This window comes from Lygodium microphyllum, chromosome 2 (genome assembly GCF_053477565.2).
Source record: "Lygodium microphyllum isolate KBCC chromosome 2, Lygodium_microphyllum_v1.1.10, whole genome shotgun sequence".
Lineage (NCBI taxonomy): Eukaryota > Viridiplantae > Streptophyta > Polypodiopsida > Schizaeales > Lygodiaceae > Lygodium > Lygodium microphyllum.
This window is the reverse complement of record NC_141136.1, coordinates 15,384,534-15,404,755: the sequence shown is the minus strand read 5'-3', so window position 1 is coordinate 15,404,755 and position 20,222 is coordinate 15,384,534.

Below are 20,222 nucleotides of genomic sequence, written 5' to 3'. Positions count from 1 at the left end.
TATCCTGGCTGCCATAGCAAATACACATATCTACTGTGCCCTTCAGGTATCTCATGATACCCTTTACAGCATCCGAATGCTTTTTGCCAAGTGTAGCCATATAGCGTGCCACAGCACCAAACTGCAAAGGCAATATCTAGACAAGTGGCTATCATGGTATACATCAAACTGCCCATGGCTGATGCATAAGGGATCTTGACCATCTCGGCCCTCTGCTCATCCATTTGTGGACAATCGGTCTATGAAACCTTCACATAAGAAGGTAATGGACAACCAATAGGCTTTACGTCCTGCATGCGGAAATGCTCAAGGACTTTATGAATGTACTCCCTCTGTGAGAGGTAGACTAGTCTCTGATGCCTATCGCGCTATCAAAGACTTTATTGTTCATAATATAAATCATGGGATTCTTATGAACACAGAAGAACTTCACTGGGAGTTATATGAGGAATTTGCACACAAAATTCAATCATTGTTACCCAATAACCAACTTAGTTATATAAGTTCTCTTGTATTTAGCATATAATTTTCAGTTGTACCATGTATATTGATGAAAAATAAGTCTATGGGAACCTACAACTTGGTCAGCTGGAAGTAATTGACAGTCTATAGGATAAATCACATTGATTCAAGTGCAAAAATATGGTTAGAACTCAAGAAAAATGCCAAAAGTCCACTAGGTTCACGGGGGACCTGAAGTAATAGACTAATGTGACCAGCAAGTGACCTGAGTAGGTCAAAAAGTGACTTGGGCCTGAGCAGGAAGCAGCCCGCATTTTCAGCGCAAAATGCGGGCTGCACAGCCTAACTGCAACTGGAGAGAGCTTAAGCCATGGTGCATGCTTTGGAGCATGCAAACTGGAGATTAATAGGGGCTGAAGATGAAGATGCAAACAAGGTGAGAGCTCCACTTATCTGTCCATTTGGTCTGACAAAAATGCATGGTATGACAGTCTATAAAAGGGGGAAATTTGAGAGAAAAGTATTCAGCCTGCTCTTATGCACGCCTTCTCTCATTTTGTCTACCTTATTCATGGTCCAATGAAGCCCGACTTGTACCCAAGTACTTGAGTGACTTTGGGGCATGCAAAGGGTGAGGATTTTGAAGGTATATGGGCTGTTATGGGCTGAAATAACCAGTCATAAATAGGGCAGCCCACTATTCTTGTCCATTTTTATGAACAAACAAGAGATTTATGTGGTTGTAATAGAAGAAAACGACCTCTTTTCATCAGGACTTTACTTATTAATGATTAGAGGAGCTTATTCTTGAGTTTATGCACTCTTTTTTAGCTTGATTATGGGCTGGAAATTTTTGTTTTAAAACATGGCTGAAGTAAAGATTATGCTTCTTCAATGCATTTCATGTACTATTAGCCCAAATCTTGAATGTATTTGAATTCTACCAACATAATACTTGTTCCCTAGAGTTGAAATCCATCTATGTACTTGAAATAAAAGCCATTAGAGCTTGCATTTGATATTCATATTTGGATTAAGAATCTGAGTATATCCTTTATGTTATGGATTATGTATCCAAAGGCATTTGATGTAATCAAGATAGAGTTATTTATTCCATTCATGTATGCTTATTACATAGAAAAAGCTTGAATTCTTCTTCCACATCTAAATCATTTCTAAAACCCGGATCTTGGTAAACCCCAATCTTTTTCCCTTTTCTAAACTTTAAATCCCATACTCCTCTTCTGCACTAAGCCCCGGTGGTAGACCTTCAACCCTTAACGCGACGACAATGGTAAACCCGACGTGAAGGTCCGCTGTGGAAGAAGAAGTACAATGGGAGAGTCATCAAGTTCGGGAGGAGATGCCTTGCAACAGTTGATTCGTCTGATGCAAGAAAGCCAACAACAACAATTGCAATTTCAACAGTAGTTGCAATTGCAACAACAACGAAGGCAAGTAGAAGAGCGGATTGATGCTGCTGCCATTAAAGCTTTGGAAGCAGTTGGGCAAGAGCTCAAGCAATTTAACGGGCAAAATGTGTCCTCTTTTATCCGCCTCTATACTGACAAGATGGTTTTCTTTGGAGTTCCTCAACATGCCTTGAGCCGTTATTTTGCCCGTCTGGCTGTGCATGGTCTCCAGGACCGAATTCATGGTCTTTTCCAAAAAGACACGGGATGGTCCGTGTTCAAGAAGGCTCTTCGAGAAGAATTTTTTCTTGAAGATTCTGGCCTTATGACTTCAACAAGGTATGGAAAGCCAGAAGATTGAATTATTTCTAAAAGCTGCAGATTCTTCTCTTCAAGAGAAGCTAACTGATCGACTTGAAGATCCTGACTCTGAGACGAGATTGAAGACTGCTTGGAGTAATGTCACTGAAGTAGTTAATATGATTGCTCGAAGAGAGCGGTTGCGCCTAAGATGGGGATTAACCCCTGCATCAACTGAATCCATGAAGGAGCCTGTTCCAATTTCTTGACCTCCTGTCTCTATGGCCGAGCAACCAAGAAATTCTAATGTTCCATCTCCAAAGAAGGATGTCATGGACGAGCTAATTAAAAGCATGCAGGATCTCCATCTTAATTTAACGGAGATTAATTCTAAAGTGGAAAGGCTTGATGTAAAAGTGGAAGAAAGGGGACGCTCAACTGCCCAAAAGCCTGTACGAGAAGGCTTCAAAAGACGTTGTATCTGGTGTAATATCCTACAACATGACAAGAGGGAGTGCGTGCATTCCGTGAAGCTGAAGCACAAAAATTAGTCTTTTGGAAGGATGGTAAAATTCATGCAACCGAAACCGGGCTTCCTCTTGAGCCAAACTTTGGCAACAGTGGCATGAAGAAAAGATTGGAGGATTTGGCAACAAGAACAGCCTACGCAGCTGTTGATGCAGCAACCTATGGGCTGCAAATTGAGCCAACTAATGAAATTGTTAAAGCATATAAAACTAATGCAAAATCTAAAGTGTGGATGCAGGCCTTGGATCGCATGGAGCAAGGTAAGGCAACCAAAGAAGATTTAACCATTGCCAATGAATGCATCCGAGGAAGAACCGATTGGACCGAGCCTGTTGATTCATTTTTAGCTTTTGCCTGGTTAGCTGAAATTAATAATCATGAAGCCATGATAGAAGAAAAGAGAAGAAGAGATGAAGATGTTGCCGGTCCTTCTTCTTCAGGGCCAACTAAACGTGTAACAAGAAGTAAACCAGACCAACAGAAGGCTGTTGAAAATCCTCCACCGCCAGAACTTGATATGGGAGATGCCCCTCAAGCAAAGAAGACAGAAGGAAAAAGAAAAAGCAAACATCCCAGTTACAAGTTGCAGTCTGGCAAGCATAGAGACTACAACGGATCTTAAACGGATCCTAGAAGAAAGGATTCTTGGAAGTAGAATTGAATTTACATTAGGTTTCTCAAAATTGCAAAACGATGATTTCATGATGTAATAATTGATGTAATTAAACGAAAAAAGACAATATGTTGGTGAGGAAACTGAAGAATCTGTGCATGCTTTTTTGCAAGCACTTCATGTGTATTTGCAGGATGAAGAGAAGCTGAAAACTCAAGGGATTCGATTGGAGGCAATCAAAGAATTGATCGCAGCCATAGAAGCCAAAGATGAAGACATTTATGAAGCAGTCTTGCTTCACAAATGTATTGATTGAAAAAGCTCATGGACCTTTGCATGAAGGAAGGGACTAGTGTACTTATGCATTTGAATGAGTTTCACTCGATTTTTAGCTAGTTGACTTTGTAGGGCATTGAATTTACGGATAATCTTCCTCTCTTGATCTTGCTTGTGTAACGTGCCCAATTTGAGCTCATAGCACTACCTTCTTGATAGCATACATTTGTACGAGATCCCTGCTCAATATTCCCTTTAGTTGATGCCCAAAATGCTACAATCAATGTTGCTCTGTCCGGGTGTACTGCCACCTTGCTCCGATGTCATTAAGGCATCCTATTGAAAAGTCTGTATCTTTGATATGTTGCTCGTCTTCTCCATGGACTGGTTGTAGGGGACCTTATGCCAATCATGGGATTTTAGCCCCGACAATTGGTCGTCTTTAGAAAATGCGGACCTGAGAGAACGTATCATACCCGTCGGAGTGCGGATAGACTTGATTACTTGCTTCACAATGCGCTCTTCTTTAGTGGACAAAACCCAAGGAGCGCGAGGAAGCTGCACGCGACCATCAGTCGTAAGAACTACATTTGCGACTAAGGAAGGAAGAGATCAAAGACCAATCGGGTTGTCCACTATAGTGGAGAAGACATCAGTATAATTGTTCAATCAGATCAAAGAGGGTAGAAGAGAGGCCTGCAAATGAAAAAAAATCTGGACAAGGGATTATTAGAGCCTGAAGGAAAGCTTATCACTCAGCCTGTCATTAGTTATGTCAATTGATGTGAAACTTCTTTGATCAACCCTACTCATAAGTCTACTACTAAACTAGGTCATCTCATGGAGAGCGAAGGAGTGTATGCTTTGGATGAGTTGGCTTCAACTCCATGATTGCTGCGTGACTGAAAAAGGAGCAAGTAGTGGTTCGGGCTCTGGAGCAAAATGTGGTATCCAAATGAGGTATTAGACACATGCACCAATAAATCTTCTCACCTCTGAAACATTTTGTACATATTTCTTGCATTTTGCTGATAGCATCAATTTTGGATGGAGAAGGCTTTCGGCCATATGGACCACACGTATGCCCTACCACAAGAACTTCTTCAACTCCAAAAACATATTTAGCACCTGAAAGAGTAAGATGGACTTCTTCTAATTTAGACAAGATTTGAGCACAATCATTAAGGCCAAAGGTTTATATGGGAGAAAGAACATACTCAAGCTATTCAGAAACTGAAGAAATTGCTGATTTCAGCCCTCACCTTAAAGAGGGCTAATTACTCTAGTGGACAGCCTATTATACTCACAGTGGACACAAGTCCTATTGGAATAGGATGGGCAGTTGGACAAGACGACCTTGAAGGCAACAGATATGCAATCCGCTTTAAAGCAAAGGTTCTTAATGAATGACAAAGAAGGTATGCTCAAATTAAAAGAGAGCTTTGGGGAGTAGTAACTGCATTGAAATGTGACTGGGAGTACTTCATGGATGCACATGTAATAGTTGAAACAGTTTGCCTTCCACTTTTGGGCATGATTGCCAACTGTTCCACTCCCGACATAGCTATGCTAAGATGGATAGCTTATATTAAATCCTTAAATCCTGATTTAAAACATATTGCAAGAAGAGATAATCTAGTTTGTTGGCATGCTTTCGCGTGCCAGATATAAAGATGAAGAAAAAATGATGGATGAAGAAGAATCAGAGTCTATAAATGATGCTGTAAATGCAGGCACAAATATGAAAACAGCAAGTATAGCTGAATCCAATGATGATTCAGCAGTCAAAAATGCAGGTACAATAATAATTACAGCAAGTACAACAAGTTCAGCTATTAAATCAAATTTTACATCAACAAGGAAGGATGAGACAACCAAAAAAGGACAGTGGGCAGCTGGTAGACAGCATGCTCAATGTTTTGTTATGGTTTATTCACACTTTAAAGAGGAATATTATGTAGATGATTGGCTAAAAATTGGCCAATTTTTGAGCACTATGACAAAGAAGGAAGATAGGTCTAATGAAGAGTTCAAGAGAATTAAGAGAAAAGCTTATGGCTTTTTTCTTAAAGATGGTTACCTTTGGAGGCATGCGAAAAAGAAAGGAAGAGCGCCTGTTCATGTCTTAGGAGACAAAAAGACTCAAAAACAGGTCATGCAAGAATTTCATGAAAGCCTATTGGCTGGTCATAGAGGCATATGGGGCACTTTTGCCAAAATAAAAGAAAAATTTTGGTGGCAAAACATGTATAAAGACATTGAGTATTTTGTTGAGTCTTGTCATGTTTGCCAAATGTACTCTATGGTTAAGCATAGAGATGGGCTTCAGTCTACCTATCCTTTATCCATTCACTATAGATGGGTTATTGATTTAGTAACCATGCCTACAGGAATTTGGAACATGAGATATCTAGTACTTGCTAGAGAAGATCTCACAAATCAAGTGGAAGGAAAAGCCTTGACAACAAAGTCTACTCAAGCTGTTTGTAGATTTTTACTTGAAGAAGTATTTCGTAGGTATGGATGTGTTGCCAAAGTAACTGCTGATAGAGGAGAATTGGATGCTGATGAGGCTCACCATTTCTTTGCTCAATTGGGAATTAAGCTATCTCTTACATCAGCCTACAACCCTAAAGGCAATGGTAAGAGCGAAAGAGGTCATCAACCAATTCTTAAAGCTTTAGCAAAATCATGCAAAGGAAAGATGAGGGAATGGCCTAGAATGCTACCATTCACATTATGGGCTGATAGAACTACCCATAGTGCAGTAACAGGTTATATGCCGGCTGAACTAATATATGGACAGCCACCTATTATGCCTATTGAAGAGTCCATTGTCACATGGAGTATCTTACCATGGGATGAAGGCATGAATAGAAAAGAGTTGCTGACTTTGCACATAAGGCAACTTGAAAGAAGGCCAGAAGATGTTAAGACAGCCATTGAAAGGCTGAAAACAGCAAGATTAAAGAATAAGAAGAAGTTTGACAAGCATCATCAACTCCGTCCAAGAGCTATTCAAGAGAATGATTGGGTACTTGTCTATGATAGTAGTCTAGACAATCAATATAATGCTCATAGAAAGTTACCCAAGCGATGGTTTGGACCATATGTTGTAAAAGTAGTACATAATAATGCTACTTACTCTTTGGCTAAAATGGATGGGAGCATGATAAAAATACCAATAGCCGGGAAACGAATCAAGCTCTTCAAATGAATAAAATCTTCAACTTATGAGCTTGATGACTTAGATATGAGCCCTCTACTTAAAGACAGGCAAGAAGAAAAAGACTTAGAGGAAGAAGATGAAGATATATCAGAAGAAGACCCTCCTTAACATGTAATCTTATGAAATGGCACATGCCGGAGGATGTGCATGTTAGGAGGGGGTGAATGTCAAAGAGTTTATTGTTCATAATATAAATCATGGGATTCTTATGAACACAGAAGAACTTCACTGGGAGTTATATGAGGAATTTGCACACAAAATTCAGTCATTGTTACCCAATAACCAACTTAATTACATAAGTTCTCTTGTATTTAGCATATAATTTTCAGTCATACCATGTATATTGATGAAAAATAAGTCTAAGGGAACCTACAACTTGGTCAGCTGGAAGTAATTGACAGTCTGTAGGATAAATCACATTGATTCAAGTGCAAAAATATGGTTAGAACTCAAGAAAAATGCCAAAAGTCCACTAGGATCACGGGGGACCTGAAGTAATAGACTAATGTGACCAGCAAGTGACATGAGTAGGTCAAAAAGTGACCTGGGCCTGAGCAGGAAGTAGCCCACATTTTTCGGCGCAAAATGCGGGCTGCACAACCTGACTGCAATTGGAGAGAGCTAAAGCCATGGTGCATGCTTTGGAGCATGCAAACTGGAGATTAATAGGGGCTGAAGATGAAGATGCAAACAAGGTGAGAGCTCCCCTTATCTGTCCATTTGGTCTGACGAAAATGCATGGTATGACAATCTATAAAAGGGGAAAATCTGAGAGAAAAGTATTCAGCCTGCTCTTATGCACGTCTTCTCTCATTTTGTCTACCTTATTCATGGTCCAATGAAGCCCGCCAACTTGTACCCAAGTACTTGAGTGACTTTGGAGCATGCAAAGGGTGAGGATTTTGAAGGTATATGGGCTGTTATGGGCTGAAATAACCAGTCATAAATAGGGCAGCCCACTGTTCTTGTCCATTTTTATGAACAAACAAGAGATTTATGTGGTTATAATAGAAGAAAACGACCTCTTTTCATCAGGACTTTACTCATTAATGATTAGAGGAGCTTATTCTTGAGTTTATACTCTTTTTGAGCTTGATTATGGGCTAGAAATTTCTATTTTAAAACAGGGCTGAAGTAAAGATTATGCTTCTTCAATGCATTTCATGTACCATTGGCCCAAATCTTGAATGTATTTGAAGTCTACCAACATAATACTTGTTCCCTAGAGTTGAAATCCATCTATGTACTTGAAATAAAAGCCATTAGAGCTTGCATTTGATATTCATATTTGGATTAAGAATCTGAGTATATACTTTATGTTATGGATTATGTATCCAAAGGAATTTGATATAATCAAGATAGAGTTATCTATTCCATTCATGTATGCTTATTACATAGAAAAAGCTTGAATTCTTCTTCCACATCTAAATCATTTCTAAAACCCGGATCTTGTTAAACCCCAATCTTTTTCCCTTTCCTGAACTTTGAATCCCATACTCCTCTTCTGCACTAAACCCCGGTGGTAGACCTTCAACCCTCAACGCGACGACAGCGCTTAATGCGCATACCAAGAATGTGAGAGGCCTGTCCCAAATCCTTCATCTCAAAGCTCTTCTTTAGCTAAGATTTAAGAGCATCCAGCTCATCATGAGCTTTCCCTGCTATTAGCATATCATCCACATAAAGTACCAAAATAAGCAATGAGCTATCAGGGGCTTTCTTCGTGTAAAGACACAAATCCATAGCACTTCTACTATAGCCCTATGACTGCATAAAGGCATCAAACTTATGATACCACTCCCTAGGTGTCTGCTTCAAGCCATAAAGACTTTTCTTCAACTTGCACACTAGGTGCTCCCTGCCAGGTTCTGCAAAGCCCTTAGGCTGCTCCATGTATATCTCATCATGCAAATCATGCAAGAATGGAGTCTTGACATCCATCTGGTACAAGTCCAAGTCAAGGTGTGCGACTAAGGCCAAAACCAAGCCTAGGGTGGTCATCTTGACCATAGGAGAAAAGACTTCATCAAAGTCAACTCCATGCTCCTGTTTAAAACCCTTAGCGACAAGTCTTGCCTTATAAGTTGGCTTGGGGTTTCCAGGGGTACTTTTCAACTTGTACACCCATTTGCATGGCAAAGCCTTCTTGCCCTGAGGTAGTGCAACCAAATCCCAGGTCATATTTTTGTGCAAGGAGTCTATCTCAGACTGCATAGCCCTCTCCCAGGAGTGACTGTCACCCCTGCGTATAGCCTCATCATAGGTGAGAGGATCTCCTGCATCTGTAACCAAGACATAATGCATCGAGGGCTCAAATCTATCATGTGGATGCCTATCTCTAGTAGACCGTCTCATGGCAAGCTTTGCGGCCAGTCCAACACCCTGGCCATGTGTACCAACTGCTGCTGCATGCTGTCCAACTGGCTACACAGGAGCATGTGGCTCCTCCTGGAATATAGCCCTATGTATCTCTACCACCTTCTCAAGCTGCCTATGCATCTTGTCTTCATGGAAGACTACATCATGGCTGCGGATGACTTTCCACGCTTGTGGATCCCAGAGGCGGTAACCCATCTCGCCTGCATCCCCATAGCCAAGGAGAATGCATTTGACACTCTTAGGATCCAACTTAGTATGCTTGTCTTTGGGCACATGGCAGAATGCCTCATATCCAAAGACACGTAGATGCGCATAAGATGGAGGTTTCCCAGTCCATACCTCCTCTACAACCTGGAAATCCAAGCCACTAGAAGGTGATCTATTTATGACATGCACAATTGTACTGGCTCCCTCAACCCAAAAGCTATGTGATAAGCTTGCATGGCTAAGCATACTACGTACAACGTTGCTGGACGCTTCTATTCATCCTCTCATCCAAACCATTCTGGGGTGGGATATAGGGGGCAGTCAATTGATGCTTAATATCCCTCTCATCACATAGTTGCTCAAAAGCGCGTGACACATATTCTCCCCCATTATCAGTCCTAAGGAATTTTAGCCTATGCCCAGTCTAATTTTCAACAAATGCAAGCCATCTTTGAAATACAGCCAAGGCATCAAACTTAAGCTTAATGGGGTAACCCAGACTTTACGCGAAAAATCGTCAATGAACATCACAAAATACTTTGCACCACCCATAGACTGACAAGGCATGGGCCCACAGACATCCGAATGTACCAATGCCAAGGGCTCACTCATGCGTGTCCTACCAGACTTCTTATGTGTATTCCTAGTATGTCTGCCATAAAGACAATGCTCACATGAATCAAAACATGCATAGTCAAGGGGCGATAAGTACTGCAAACCAGAAAGCATTTTCATTCCCTTCAAGGACATATGGCCCAAACGGGCATGCCAAAGAGATACATGTGGGATGGAACCCATTGACAAAACATGGTCGACAAAGGACCCATCAACTACAAGAGGATAGAGGCTGCCAGCTTTGGCACCTCTAGCAAGCACAAGTTTGCCACGGGTGATCTTCTAAGCAGAATTCCCAAATGAAACATGAAACCTAGAATCATCAAGCTGCCCCACAAACATAAGACTATGTGTAAGCACAGGTACATGACATACATCTTGTAGCAGAAAAGTACTGTCAGTAGAGAACTGCAGCCATACATCCCCAATGCCAACAATAGCAAGTGACCTGTCATTACCCAAGCAAAGTGAACCAAAGACAATGCGGTAGGAGTGGAACCACTCATGGCATGGTGTAACATGAAATGAAGCACCAGAATCCAAAAGCCAGCACTGCGCACACATAGAGTGAACATCGGTCAACGACGTAGCATCACAAGAACTAGCTGCAAGTATGTACTCCTCATTGGAGTCATCAATCTGCATGACATTTATCTCCTCGATTTTCACACTGGATTTCACATGCATAATGCTGTGATTAGAGGACTTTTCTTGTACTTTGTCTTTCCCCTTCTCTTTGCGCTTCTCATTGCACAACTCCTGACACCGTGGGCGTATATGACCCTTTTTGCCACAATGATGACATGTCACATTAGCATTTCTCCCATGAGACTTGCTGCGCGACTTATCACGCGACTTAGACCTAGACTTCTGCGAGTCTCTGCCGGCCATTCCCATGGTCATTCTTGCCATTACCATCTTTGCCTCTAACAATCAAAGCATGCGACACACGAGAGGCATCCAAGTTATTTCGGTTGATCTCTTCCTGCAGAAGAGCACTCTCTACATCAGGCAAGTTTAAAGTAGTAGCAGGAGCACATAAGGTAGTGCGGAATACATCCCATGACTCACTTAGAGTCCCAAACAAAAACAATGGAGTAACCTCATCATTAAAGGTAATACCTTGCAAAGTCAAGTTCTTGAGAATAGCATGGAACTAGCTCAAATGAGCAGACATTGTCATATTCTCCTTCATGCGCAGGTCCATAAGCTGCTTCAGACAATACATCTGATTTGCTAGACTTTTCTTGTCATAGAGGTTCTTAATTTTATCCCAAAGCTTCCAAGCACTATGTGCTTCCTCAACCACATTGTAATGCACCTCTTCAGTGAGAGACAAGATGAGGGTGGACTTGCATAACTCATCAAGCTCATCCCATTCGTCATCAGTCAGGCTGCTCGCCATGCATCCTTAGTGGATTTATCTGCAATTTTTGCACCAATACCTGCCAAACTTGGCTCTTCCAATAGGCATAATTCATACCATCAAGCTTAATGATATTGAAGATAGCACTGTCAGTGGAAGAAGAATCCATAATGCAGTCCAAAACAGTGCAGACAGTTCAAAACTATTTGTTGTTTTTTATTGTAAATAGCCAAAAAATACCACCAAAACCAAGGCAAAATGACCACGAACTGATAGCTAATGATGCTACCCACCAAGTACCATCAAAAGTACATAAAATCAGGATGATTCAGCGTGAAAATTCCACATCAATCCATACATAACTACTTGTTGTAATAAATTACAGCCAGGTACAATGAGAGCAAACTGTAGGCAAAATCAATGCACCAAGTCAACCACTGACTGTCAAAGCATAACCAATATCAAGCGGGCATAAATCAATATATGACAATCATATGGACATCGAGCAAACACCCAAGCATGTCAAACAAATCCGTCAGTAAGTTGGCACACCCCCTGTGTAATAGGGCAAAGTGTACACAACACTGGCAAGACTTGACACAAAGAGGTGTATGCTTAGGGAGTGCGAAGCCCAAATCAGCCCAAGTACATGTATGTGGACCACGGCATATCAACCATGCAACATCCAAGTGAAGAAGATCCCAGTCTCAGAAGACTCAAAGCTCAATAGCATAAACCACCTGCTCAATGTCTGTTAAACATCCAATGATGCTCCCACTAGCACAAAAGCCGTATGGATCAAGCCAAGAAGCTCAAGTACGGCATATGAGAGCATCAGTGATGAAAGATCCAAGACCAGATATCAATAAGACATCATGAGCATATAGGCTCTGTAGCCTCTAATTAGAGCATCCATAGACATCAATTGTATCCCAAATACAACTCTGGCAAGCCAAGAAATATCCCAAGTAAGTTCCTGGAAGCCAGATGCAAGCCAAGACAAGGCACTAGTAGCAATCGGCTCCAAACAATGTAAATAGCATGTAGTAGTGGCATAGGCCAAGCATGTCAAAACTGGTTGGACATAGGTAACATACATGCCATATGTACATCCAAGACGGAGCATCAAATGCATTCCAAAGCCAAGCTCAAGCTCAAATGAAGATCCGGAACCAAAGATAAGCTCGATGTCGTACCCTAAAGGTCAATACTTCATTGCATATCCCAAAGACATATCCCGAAACCAATAGGCATAACCAAATTGGAGGTAAAATAATCTGTCAACCAAGGTAGAATAAATCCCAACCAACAACGAAGTGTCTGCATCCAAATCAAGGCTCAATAGCTCTCAAATAGAATGTCCGAGCATAAACCATGATGATCAAGCATCAATACATCCAATAGGACACCGGAATGTCAACAAAGAGCATTATGCATAAGCCGTCCCTAATAAAACCTCGCTACCCAAATAATGTACAGTAGTAAATCCCTGCATAAATCGAGCTATGAAAGCTCAAACCAAGTCCCAAAGCATCTCAAAACATTGGGCAAACATCTCCAAAGTATCTGGGCATCAAATACCAAGCCTCGGGAGCATCACATAAGCTAAGAGCATGACATTTTCTTGCTACAAATCAACTCAGATCTTGCCTAAATCGAGTTCCGGATGCCCGAGATATGAGAAAATTTGGGATTTTTGAGTCAGATTTTGAAATAAGCGCAAAAAAATGTAAGCTGATTGTGGGGCCTGCTGGTTACGCTGAGGATAAGGGGGCAAATGGGGGCATACAAGGTGCCCAATGAAGCCAAGGAACACTTGCAAAGAGCCTATGAGGGCCAGGGAGAGGCGAAAGATGAAATCTAACCTCGGGGGAAAGAAGCTATGGCTGGCATTGAAGCTCCAAGCTTTAGGTATTCAATCTGGGCTGAAGTAATGCCCGGCCAAGCTCCATGATCAAGCTCTGATACCAATTGAAAGGTGAGAAGGTGAGAAGCTTACTTGGAAGTGAGCTATGGTGGAGAGCAAGAGCAAGAAGAGAGAGAGACACAAATGGGAACTCCAACAGTCACAATGTGTGACCATGCCTTCCTTTATTTAAACTGTCACTAAAAGAATAAAGAATAAAGTGACGGTGACGGGCGTCCAAGGGCGGTAGTGTGAAGTGGCGGGTACTGTCAATGTAGCAATACATGGGCGGCTAGGCAGAGGCGCCTTTATCCCCAACAAGGGAGGTTGACTTAAGGATGTTAAGTTTTAGGTTGGATGCTAGTATTATAACTTGCGACCAATGCTTGAAGGTATTAGGGCAAAGGAGTTAGGATCTTTTGGGTGGGTTAGGGCATTATGGGGTAGAGGAGGTTGAATTTATAGGCCAAGTACAAAGATTTCGAGGGTGGTAGGGACATATGTCATACTTTTGAGGTAAAACCCTAAGATTTTCAAGGATATGGAATTGGCTCTTTTTTTAATATTAAGGTTTGAAATTTGAAAGATGCCTCAAGAATGTACTAAAGAATAGCATTTTTTCTTGGGGCCTACATTTTCAAAGGGTAATGGGAGACTAAGTGCACAAGCACATATGCGAGCACACAGGCATGCACACAAGCTCTCTCTCTCTCTCTCTCTCTCTCTCTCTCTCTCTCTCTCTCTCTCTCTCTCTCTCTCTCTCTCTCTCTCTCTCTCTCTCTCTCTCTCTCTCTCTCTCTCTCTCTCTCTCTCTCTCCCCCATGTTAGACATGCACCAATGCCACCTTACATGTTAGACATGCACCATTGGCTAACCCCACCAATGCCACCTTATATGTATGCATGCCCAAATTTATGCTCTGTCCTCCACACACACACCAAACAACACCATCTACATCTTAGTATCCATGGTCACCCATCAATGTTTGTGCCACATCATTTCTCGCACACACACTCTCTCTCTATCTCTCTCTCTTCCTCTCCTATATATATATATATATATATATATATATATATATATATATGCTCATGCTGCTGGCATTGGCTATTGCATTGTTAGCTGCCCTAGCCACCCAAGCCTATCACCTACCATTGTTGCCACTCAATTGCCTGCTCCCAATCACCTTAGCTATTGTGGCCATCATCCTAGGTCCGCCACCTACTATCACTTGTGTAAACTATAGACATGCCTGCCATGCTTGCTTCCCATTTTTGGCCACTTTCTACACCCATGCTATCTACCCTCGCTGTCTACATGCACCAATGGGGCTTCCGACCATGCCTCTTTAATCTCTCTCTCTCTCTCTCTATATATATATATATATATATCAAGTGACATAACCTCTACACTACTTGCAACCACCACCCCTAAACCTCACCTACCATGCCTACAACCTTGCCTATTATATTGCAATTACATGTTGGTATTACTGCAACTTGTGCCCTGAACTCTGCAACTCTTGTAATCTATTGTCACTGCGTGTAGGGTTAAAGGCCTATAACCATCAGGGTTTAGGATGGAAGGGATGCAAAGAGTAGGAAGAGAAAGAATTAAAAGAAATATAATTTATGAATTCAAGGTCCAAACATACCAATTGAAGCCAAATGAGAGCCTTTTGATTGATATCTTATACAACAGGTCAAGGCTAATGCATGCATTGCAAGTAACAATACAAACCCATACGATAGGACGATTATCTAAACCCTTTGAGTCAATAGCTCATAAAATACCCTAGCATAGATCAAATCCCTATTGTAAGTAAACCTCTATAATAGTCAAAAGCATAAAATTTCAAACCGTATTGACAATGAAATATCATCAAACCTTGAGGATAGTAGTTCTAAGCTTGGCTACAACTTGATTCCGCTCTAACTTTCTCCTCCAAACTTAGAATATGGGTGTTCAAGTACTTAAATCGACTAAAGCAAAACCTACTCTCCAAGTTATGCAAGCATTATTTTGAAAAATGTCTCAAAATAGTTTTTAAAAAACACTTTTTGGGCTTTGACAACTTGTAGCACTCAAGTTAAGTCCTTGCATGTACTTTAATCCACCCAAATTTTCCATTAAGTTATTAGAACATATTCATATTATTTTAGAGATCAAATTTGAATCTTAAAAAAAATCGCATTTTAAGTAAATTTCCCATAAGCTGTCTCCTTATGTTTTATAGGCAATGCATTAAATTCTACAAGGTACGGGTAACCATCCACTTTCAGAGGTTAAACCAAAATTCTCTTAACACCACGTGCTAGTCATGCAACTCCTCTTGCAACCCAAGGTACCACCCATGGCATTTGCCTCCTTCCTGTGCCCTTGCACACTACCCTTGGCCATTTCTTGCTTCCTAATTAGCCACACTCCATTGTGTCCCACAGAGAGAGAGAGAGAGAGAGAGAGAGAGAGAGAGAGAGAGAGAGAGAGAGAGAGAGAGAGAGAGAGAGAGAGAGAGAGAGAGAGAGAGAGAGAGAGAGAGAGAGAGAGAGAGAGAGAGAGAGAGCCACCCATGTCCATGAAAGCTACTTCAATACAACTCCATCTTCTATAGAGGAGAAAGTTGCAACACACACGCACACACACACACATCACTTTCTACTCTCCTGTTGCCCGCATCTAGCTCCACCAATGGCTACTTGCTATGAGAGAGAGAGAGAGAGAGAGATATATATATATATATATATATATATAAAGAGAGAGAGGGCCTAAAGTGATATTATGACACATAGCTTGCTATCAAACACATTTACTACTCCCTCTTATTAGTCACCTTTATTCTAATTGCAACATCTTCTTTGTTTTCTTGTGGTACTTTATTGAAGAGCATCTATGGTTGACATGTATGCTATGGGGGATAATGTGGTTCAAGACCGGGCCGACCACCATCTTATTACTCTTTCATGTTATATTCTTTTGGGGCTTCTAGTCCCCAATCGGCATTGATGGCATCTCTTGAGTAGGTGTGAGTCCTACCCTCTCTCTCCACATCTAAAAAGCTGGATGGGACAAACTAACCTCTATAGTTGTGCCACATGGAGTGACTCCTCCATGATTGTGACCTTTGGGATTTTATTACAGTCCCCATACCGCGATCGACCCATCGTGCATCCTCGTGATGGTGTGACCATAGATTCAATAGCTTTATGGGATCAGTTGAATGCCAAAGCCTACTCTTCTCTCATATTGACTTGTACAGGTTCTGTGCGCATGCATGTTAGATATGTCTGCACTCCTATAGAGATTTGGAGGAGATTGGCATCTCTCTTCCAAATCCAGACATTTGGGCATCGATTATCTCTTGAGTTGAAGCTATGACAAATTTTTGTTGTAGATTCCCCTATGATAAGGGAGCACATCCACAGGATGGAGGAGATTCGAGATGAGCTTTCATTCCTTGATATAGATATTTCTCGAGAGAACCTAGTTGTGACACTTCTCTCACATCTTCCATCATCAACATTTGATGTGTTCTACGTCAGCAGGAGACTCTTACTTGGGGGGAGCTAGTCCCATTGGTGCTTGAGTAGGATATGCATCACAATGAGCCACATTCTTGCAGAGCCTATACACATGGCCATGCTTATGCAATTTTATCTACAAGTATAGGAAAAACCAAGCAAAAGAAAGGGAAGAGGAATAATTTGGAGTCATCTACCAACTCTGATACAGATTTTGTGGGAAAGCATAGGGGATATCCCATGTGTCCTCATTGTGGAAAGACCTCATACCCTGAGGAGAAGTGCTAGAGGATATACCCTTACCTTTATCTAGGAGTGAAGAGTGGATCTACATTGAAGCCTTCATCTACCTCTACTTCATCACTCGCTATTTTCACTAAGTTAGTGTTTCTACACATTTACTAGGTGGAGGAGTCTTCTTTGACTATCTCTTCTTCTGAGCATCCTTGGCTCATTACTAATGGCTTGAGTCCTATGACTCCCCGAGGTGATTTGTTATAGAGTCTCCATCATCAGAGGGTATTGTCACTATTGGTGCGAGCTCCATTTCTGAGGCCCTCCATGTGCCTGACTTGGGCTTCCCCCTTCTCTTAGTTGATGGCCTTCCAATTAGGATCCACATTGTCTTCACCAAGCCCGCCATCTTTGTTGGGGATTCTTCTACCAGAGCCACTCTTGTGACAGGTTGGCCGGAGAGGCGGCTATCTATATTCCATTTCCCTTTCTTTGTGCAAGGCCCACATCTTTCTATAGCCGCAACCATTTCTGATTGTGCACCATCTATTCCATAGATTTCATTCCATCCATCTCCTCTGGTGGTTCCCTCGTACCTCCTGTCCCTTTCAAAGGGGGACAATATTGGTGACATGACTATGGATTTCCTAGCCCTTTGTGTTCCAAAGGGGGGGGGGGGGTTTCCAATCTAGTTTGGACCTTTCTTTTATGCAGCTATCCCTTTCTTTGTCATAAAGCCACCATTCCTTGCCATTTGGCCCTTGGTCCTCCTTGGTGTTTCTATGAAACTTATGGCACCTTTGAGAGTTCCTCATTATCATCTCAGTTGGGTTAGAGGCTTGCTTCACCCATCCCACCAACTAGATTCTTCAAGAGTGATCCCTCCATTTCCATTGCCCTTTGGTGGCCTTTTGTTTGATCAACTGCTTACATGGAGAGGGGGTCTTGCTCCTTAGCTAGCTTTCTTCATCGATGGACTACATCAGAATTGGCACTCTTCTTGCACCCCATGGATTTACATCTCCTTTGGCCGTTCACTACATCCAGGATTTGAGAGGGGGTGTTAGCAATTGTGTGTGTCTTGTGTGGTCATCTCTTGCCTATGAGCCTCAATCTGAGTCAAATGAGGACATTAGCAGCTCTAACATTGTATTTGTCCGTCATTTTATGTGTTTTAGATGCTTTAGATGGAGGGCACATTAGTACATTTCTTTTTATGCACTTTTGGCTATTTTTTAGGGGTTTTACCACATTTAGGGTTTTCCCTCTTTTTTGCCTATATATAGGTAGCCTGCCCTCCCACTTTCATTATCCATTATCCATCATTGATCCTTTGTGATCAATCATCCCTCATTCTCTCATCCCCCTATTACTATTCTCCACCCACACTTATGCATAGAGTTGCATGTTGGGGTTGACTATTGCAACCTTGTACCTTTAGCCACATTGCAATCACATTGTTCCTTCTCTCTCTTGCATTCTCTCTTTATCTCCTTCTTTCCATGTTCACTTTCCTCTTTCCATTGCGCACTCTCATAAAAAATTGAAGGTATTTTCAATATTTAGTATCTTGTGAGTTGTCAATATCAATCTCCAATCAATTTTACTCAAGATGGAAGAATGAATGAAGTTGTCAATAAGGAAATGAATAGCTAGATGATCAAGAGGGTAAGCTATGCATTCAAAAAGATACTACTATCATGGATGATAAGCTTGAGGATTATGATTTTCTCAATGAAGATGTCATTATAGATTATTTTCTTAGTTCTTTTATTACTTTTGAGAAAGATAATACTAGTAAGTCGGGTGTTAGTGAAGAGGCTTTGCAAGCACTTGAAGTACTTCTACATGTTGTGTAGAATGCATCATCTTTGGATATATTTATTCAAGATATGTGAGTTTCAAACATGTGAGATATTGTTTTAGGTCATTGCATCATTCAATCAAAAGGATACGTTAATGTTCCTCTACAAGAATTGCAAGATTACATGATTGGCATTACATTTCCTCTATAGGAGTTGGCTAAATGTCAAAAATTGCAAAATTCAATTAGTTTGTATGTTTTTTTTAAATTTCCCATGAATTTTATTATTTCAATCAATCTCTAGCCGAGATGATTCATTGTCTTTCTTTTGAGCTTAAAAAGGAAAGGAATGCAATAGAAATTGCAACAATTGAAGCTTTATCAATTATTAATCTGCTTCAAGAAAAGAAAACATTACTACAATCAAAAGTTTCTCAAGTGAAGAATGAAATGGATTTGAAAATTTCTCACTATCTTAAGGTTACTAATGCTCTTGAGGAAGTTTTTTGGCAAAAGGATAATGAAATTGTTTATTTACATACTTGGTTAGCATTTTCTCATATTTCAAGTCAAGATTTTATTATTGAGGATTTGGTTGTTGATATTTCAGTTCTTAAACTTATATTTCTGAAGTGTTTAAGGACTTTGTTTAGTTTATCACTAAAATTAGGAATTGCAAGAATACATGTTGCCATTGTAGAAATTGCAGGATTGCAGATTCCTACAAGTCTTCCTATAAAAAATTAGATCCTTGTAGTCCATCCTATAATCCTAACATTTTCAGCAACCTAAAAACTTCTTAACTACTGAAATCTCTTACAAACCTAAAAAGATACTTTGCAGGTAAATTGGCTTAGGGTGACTAGGGATACTCTTCAACTTGGACACCCACTTTCATGGCAATGCACACTTTCAATCAAGTAGAAAACTAAGTTCCATGTATGGTTACTGTACAATGAATCAAACTCAGACACTATAGTCCTCTCCTAAGAATGAGAATCATCTCTGTGCATAGCCTTCTTATAGGTAAGTGGCTCAATGGAGTCTATCACCATGACATAATCCATAGAGTGCTCATAGCGATCAAGAGGATGTAGAGCTCTAGCGAAGCATCTCGAAACTAGTTGTGGGGCTTGTATGGCCTAAGCTCTCTATTCAACATTATGATCCTTGAACAACATGTGGATCTTGGGCCACTACATCATCAACAACTGTGGCAGGCTATCTCACTAGGGCTAGTTGTATTGTGACAAGAGGCTCCTCACCCTACCAACCTCAATCACCCACTCTGGTCTCATATGCATCACACCCTTGATAAAAGCTATAGATAACCTTTCGAGCATCAGGATTCCAAATATGATAGCCCATATCACCT